At 32.5% G+C, this 6,570-nt stretch overlaps 1 long non-coding RNA gene and 1 pseudogene across 1 annotated transcript; one reads left to right on the top strand and one right to left on the bottom strand.

The window, feature by feature from the left end:
• The first annotated feature begins 1,268 nt into the window (after nucleotides 1-1,268).
• LOC120180468 lies at nucleotides 1,269-5,600 on the top strand. The gene is made up of 3 exons (XR_005521688.1): nucleotides 1,269-1,280; nucleotides 2,494-2,503; nucleotides 5,420-5,600. It is a non-coding gene; the product is annotated as an uncharacterized LOC120180468 (long non-coding RNA).
• On the bottom strand, nucleotides 3,941-5,795 carry LOC120180466 (annotated as a pseudogene).
• Nucleotides 5,796-6,570: the final 775 nt, after the last annotated feature.

Genomic DNA, 6,570 nt, shown 5'->3' with positions numbered 1-6,570 from the left:
GACCATCGCCATCCAAACATCTGATGGACCCCTAAACTCAGATGGAATCACCGTCCTCACATCACCAGTAGAATATGATACCCATTCAAACTAAAACAAATATATATAATTTTTATCAAAATAATAATCTAATTATATAACTATAATCTAAAATCGATTTTTAAACATTAAAATTCATACTTGTGTGTCAACCTTTTGATCGATTAACACCCTAATTTTTTCTAAATCATCAGGTAGCTCATGATGATTTTTCCTATCAGAAGACCACCTATTCAAGGGGGAAAATTATTATACGTTGTATCAAATGATTAATATATGAAATTAGTTTTACAATTACCTCAATAGTAATGGAAATACGAATGTGTTCTTGACAACGAGACATAAATGAGGTAATCGATACCATGCCAAAGACTGCAATAACATGAGACATCTGCCGATAGCATTTTTCCTATAGTCAATGACTCGACACATCTCCCTATACAAGAAAGTCAAAACTGACGAGCCCCAACTGAGTGATCCGACCAGATGAAAGTCGCTAAGATGTCGCAACCACATGCAGTGAACTTGGTTGCGAGATTTGTCCGGCATCAGCAACCCTCCTATCAGCTGTAGTATGCATGCCCGTGCATACATTTTAACTTCATCATCAGAGGCGTCATCGCTCAACTCCCGAAAATTTGCATCTAACCAATTTAACGGTATCCGACCACTGTTAAAATTTTTCGGGACATATCTTAGATTTTCCCGGCACAAAGTAGTCCAGGAACCCTGCGTGATCCCTGATATCACATCTCTATCCATCGGAAGCCCCATGTGCATAGCAACATCCTCAAGTGTAGTCGTGCACTCTCCGCACGGAAGATGGAATGTGTGGGTCTCCGGCCTCCACCGCTCTACTAAGGCAGAAATAAGGTCTGGTTCTATCTTACAGTGACTCTGATATCTACCTATGTAACCGAATCCAACGTCTACTAAATACGACAAGATACAACTAGGTGCCACTAACTTAAGGTTCCTAATAAAAGGATCTAATACACGATCATTCTCCTAAAATTAAATAATTAAAAAATTAATTCTTAATCTAATAATCATGCATTAAATAAATCAACAAATTATTACTAATAATTTAAATTAAATTAAAACGTTAAAATGTTACCGTATCAGCAAAGTGTCGAGATATATGATTTTCATCTAAGCGAAGTAGATTTCCTTCCATGATATATCTGCAAAAAAATTATATAAGTAAAATATTAAATAAATTAAATACTTAAATATATTAAGTACAAAATATTTAAAATATAATAAAATATACTTTAAACAGAGAATATAAGAGTATTTGAGAGAAGTTGAGAGAATTTAGTGTGATAAAAGTGGTTGAGGATGGGTATTTATAGGGAAGAATTGGAGTGTGAAGCGTCGGGGTAAGTGGGTAATTAAATCTAAGGCGCGCTGTAAGGGGCGCGACTTATTGACATGTGGCAGATTCACAGGTAAGGCGCGACCCATGCCCCGCGCTATACCTTACGTGGCCTAAGGCGCGCCCCAGGAGCTGCATTATACACACGTGTATCCTATGTCAGCATAATGCGCGCCTCACGGGGGCGACTTACCCCACGTGATCCCAAATCAGTGTTAAACGCGCTGCAAGGGCTCACCCTTTTACAAAGGGTGTTAGATTAAAAAATATAATCTAAACGATGTCTGATTAAAAATATTTAATAGAAAAGATGATTTTTCGGGATAAACGCTAAAATTTTGAAAAATGTAATGCAATTGCCCAATTAAATATCAAAGAAACCTATCATTAGATCAGTTGCTTAATAAGGGAACACGTGTCATGAGTGGGCCATTATTTTTCATTTTTTGGTTTTGAGCGTATGGGAACGGTGATTTGTCATTTATCTGTCGCTTTCAAAAAGCGGTCTCCCAAAAGAAAGCGTCTGAAGGTGATGTCAGGTTTTAGTGATTGGGAAAGCAATACGTTAAGTACCTAAATTAATAGTGTTATTTCGTTTAAGTACTTAAACTTTCATTTGTTTCATAATCATACCTAATATTCTTTTTGTTTTATTTTTTCATCTCGTAATTAAAAATTTAATGGAGTTGTTACATGGCACTTTTTAATGGGTAAATTACATTATTTCTCATTCAACTATCTTCTCACTCCTATTTTGGTCACTGAAGTTTAATTTAATTACTTAACTTTCAAATTACTCATAATTTAATCATTATAACTTTTAAATTTATTTTTTTATTTTAATAATATTTTAATAATATCAAAAATTCATGTAACGAAAATTATTAATAAAATAAATTAGAGTAATTATAACATAATTAATTTAAAATTGTGTAGTTAAATTAAAAAATTAAACTTTAATGGTCAAAATAAGAGTGAAAAGATAGTTTATATGATGATGTAATTTATCTATAAAAATGACTCGTGAAGTAATTTCATTAAGTTTTTAACACAAGATATTAAAATGAAATAAAAAGTAAACTTTAAGTATGATTTTAAAATAAATAAAACTTTAGATACTAAAATAAAAATAAAATCAATAATTTAAATACTAAACATTTTTCTTAATGATTAATTAGATTATTTTTATACTAAAATAGCATTCTGTCGGTGGGGAGGAAAAGAGGCGGACCGCGTCGGGTTATAACCCCAAATCAAAGGTTTTCTTTCTTCTTTATATTATTATTATTATATGAAATAATTTATGAATATGTTTTTGTTAATTTTATATTTTTCGTTTGAAAGTTTTGCGGTTCTTTGAAATATATACATGACATATTATTTTTTAAATTTGATTATTAATATTTAATCATTGGTAGTGTAATTGAAATTTATTATTATTAATTTATCAGGAAATAATCGTTTTAATCTTACTATCTCAATATCAAAATTCAATTTACTTATTAACTTTACTTAAAAAATTTAATATCATTCTATTAACCAAACTGATTATCGGTGATGAAATGAATTTTAAAAGCATATAGTCCAAAACTATTGTATTATATTAATTTATCACAATATAAAGCTGTGTAGAAACCACTGAGATTTTGTATGAAACCTATAGATGTAATGATGATTTATTGATACAGTGGGTTTTTGAGCCCATTCTGAACCTATTGGTTATTGAATAGAAAATAAAGAAATGAAAGAGCTAACACAAAGATATTTAAGAAAGCCCACGTGGTAGTATCTATTTATTTTAATTATTTAAATATTTTTTGATTATCCTAAGTTGATTATACGTCTATTCTAAAAATTCACAACTATTAGATAATGAAAGCTCAAACACCCTTGTAATTTCTAATACTCGAACGAGACCTCTAGGGATAGCAATCATCACTTTAATTATTGAGGTAGTTTGGTTCGTACCCAATTTTAAATATTAGTTTGAATTTTTTGTAAAAAAAGTAATCAAGGCCTTGAATTTAAAGTTATGTTGGCCGACTCCACCAGTGTGATCGTGCTGTTCCCCGCTCTTGTCGAAGAACACATCATTACTTGCATTGCAAGCAATGAACTTACACTGTTGTCACCTCTGCCACGCTATAATCTTTGGTAGCATCATAGTTGAACACTGTTGAATCAACAAAAAAAATAAGAATATATACATTAAGTTGTTTTGAGATGTAACACAATAGATTTCCTAAAATGCATGGCGTAAGGAACAGACCCAAAGTATCGCGTAGCTCTATGGACTCGCTATGAACCAAACTATAATAGTTAACAAGCGGTTGCCAACCAAGCAGTTCACCAACTATGGAATTGGTAGGGAAGCTCGAATATAAACACAATCATCTATATAAACTATAAGTATTGTACTTCCTCAAAGGAATGCTCTTCGAATTATAGCCAACCGATTATTGATCAAACTAGAATTTATTCAAAGTCATATAAACAACAAAATCGTCTATATGAAAAAAATCAAAAAGAAAAGAAAGGTATGTGGGGGTCTCTAAATCCAGTATCATACTCCAATCCAGTATCTTAACATGAAACAGTTGAAATCCTGAGCAGCAGAAATAACATTAGAACAAGAGGCAGAGAGGAAGTGATTCAAATGGAGTCTCTCAGTCTGCATACACCCAAGTGAAGGGGAACAAATCTCTTATCCAAGGCTCACCAGTGCTATTGCTTTACACCTAACGAAGTTTCAATGCGTTGAATGAGCTGATCAGCACCCAAGGCACCCTCTGATGATCATAGCTCGAACAAGTCAAAAATAGTTGGATTACAAACCAGATGAGTTGCTATGGATTTAGAAACAACACAAATTAACTCGAAGAGAATATTGAAATTCATGATTGTTGCAGCCTATTAGTGGGATTAACTGCAAAGGTTACACAAAATGGACCTCCCATCCCAAGCAATAAAACGTCAGCTCCATGGTTAAAGTCAAAGAGATGGAAAGTCCAGGTGTAAATAAACCAGGAGGGGAACAGTAAGAACTGCATATATCTGAATGATTCGCAATTTCACAATAACTACTTAGGACAAGCATCCCAAGGCATTAAAGATGAACCAGCAAAGGTTTTTTACAAATTTATCGTAAAGGAAATGATATGTTTTTCTTCCTGTAAGCTGTCTGACTCCGATCACTCATATAAAACATGCTTTTTTCGATTTTATTTCATTACATCCCATGCTGTTAGAAGCAATCAGACCATTTTCAGATTATAAAATATGACTAAATAGCAGCACTCCTCGAATAATCTTTTGCTTTTTCACCTCATAAAAACTGGCAGAACTTCTAAGAAAGAAATGTTCAAGCGAGCATAAATGTACTAAATCAACTTACAAAACGATCAAAAGGTTTTCTCTTAAATAGGATGAAAGTGGGCAATCCTTGTATTTGATATTTATCAGCAATACTTGGGTACTTCTCGGTGTCGATTTTCACAACCCGAATCTTATCTTCAGAGTGGCGCTCACTTCCTCAAGTTCCGGAACCATGAACTGACAAGTCCACACCTACAAAATCAGGCCTTCTTCATAGAATTTCAATCCTTTAACAGAAAATCTAATTTTTCGTCAAACTTATATACATTTATGAATTAGGTTTCGCATTCAAGTGATTTCTTTTTTTAAGAAAAAAAGTTACCAGGTTGCATAGAAGTCACCAATACAGGTTTCTTGGAATTCTCCAACAAATCATCAAAGGATTTAAATGTTTGCTTCTTTGCTTGAACCTATAGAAACCATTTCATCAAACCTGTCAAAATTATCATTCTACAAAACATATTCTACTTAAACTACAACTTAAGATAAACATAAAGAATAGCAATACATTTCACCAAGTTGATTTAACCTGAACTTTAATAAGAACTAATTGAGTTTAACCAAGAAAAAAATGATGTTCGCATTCAATTTATGTAACGAAATTGGAAAGACAACAGGAAATGATAGCAATAGTAGTAAAGAGAGAAGGTATAACAGCGCTTACTTGCAGAGGACGATAGCGAGAGGAAACTGATCTATTAACGAATCGAATGGGTTGAAATCGAAGAAGACGAAAAATATAGGTTGGAAGAACAATAAAAAGGGGGGATGGAGAACCCTTGAGCTTCGTCGATTCAGTGAAGGAACAGTTGCTGATGCGGAAACTGAGATCGCCATTTTCCCCGGAATTTGAAGAATCCGATTTCTAATCCTAGCGTCGTTGGAGGAAAATGTGTAAGCTTAGCTTATCTGCTGTTTGGGTGTGGATTTTTAATCCGAAGGGAAAAATATCTGTTTGGTTTGGTAAAAGAGAAAAATACGAAATTGAGGAACAAGTGTTGTGGTTATTTCTTTGGTATTATACATTGGAATCGTAATTATAGCCGATGGATGGTGCCACCCGGCTGTATTATCTTGTTTGACTTTGGGATCTCCGACTATATTTGGGTGGCCTACGGGCCTTCTGATGAACAATGTTGTATCAGATCTTAAATTGAACTTACATTTGGTGACGTGGCGCTGCGTTGAATCCATATCCATCAGCAAAAAACAAAGTATACGCTACATCCTCCTCATCACATTAGCATGATCCCGACTAACCAAAATAATTTATTTCATATATTTTTTATTGATTGAGTTTATAACTCAAAAAAAAAAAAATTATCTGTTCACATTTTCCATGTTTATCAATGTATTTCTTGAAAATAATATTATCTTAACCATATTATATATGGTTAAGTTAAAATAGCTAAATCTTGAAACCATATAAATAATAATATCAAATGTGATGCATGCACACAAACATATTAAATTTATATGAAATATATTATTCAGTTATAAAATTTCAGTTTAAAAAATTATAAAATTTATTATCTTAAAATACGCACAAATAAAACAACTATCCGGCATACTACACAAATGTGTTTTTTCTAAATTAAATAATTATAACAAAATAAAATCATTATTATTTAGAGGTTCAAGTTCGAGCATCAACAGCTGCAACGGTGATTGTACATTTATTGTCAAATGACGGAGAGTACTTTGAACAAATACTATTTGTAATCACCTTTAGCTTAATAAATTTCAAAATTTATTTTTCAACCATGTTTAATTTACTG

The sequence above is a fragment of the Hibiscus syriacus genome, unplaced genomic scaffold (genome assembly GCF_006381635.1).
Source record: "Hibiscus syriacus cultivar Baekdansim isolate YM2019G1 unplaced genomic scaffold, ASM638163v2 tig00112496_pilon, whole genome shotgun sequence".
In the NCBI taxonomy this organism is placed as follows: Eukaryota; Viridiplantae; Streptophyta; class Magnoliopsida; order Malvales; family Malvaceae; genus Hibiscus; species Hibiscus syriacus.
Note: the sequence above shows the minus strand (reverse complement) of the source record. Positions and strands in the feature narration are given on the sequence as shown.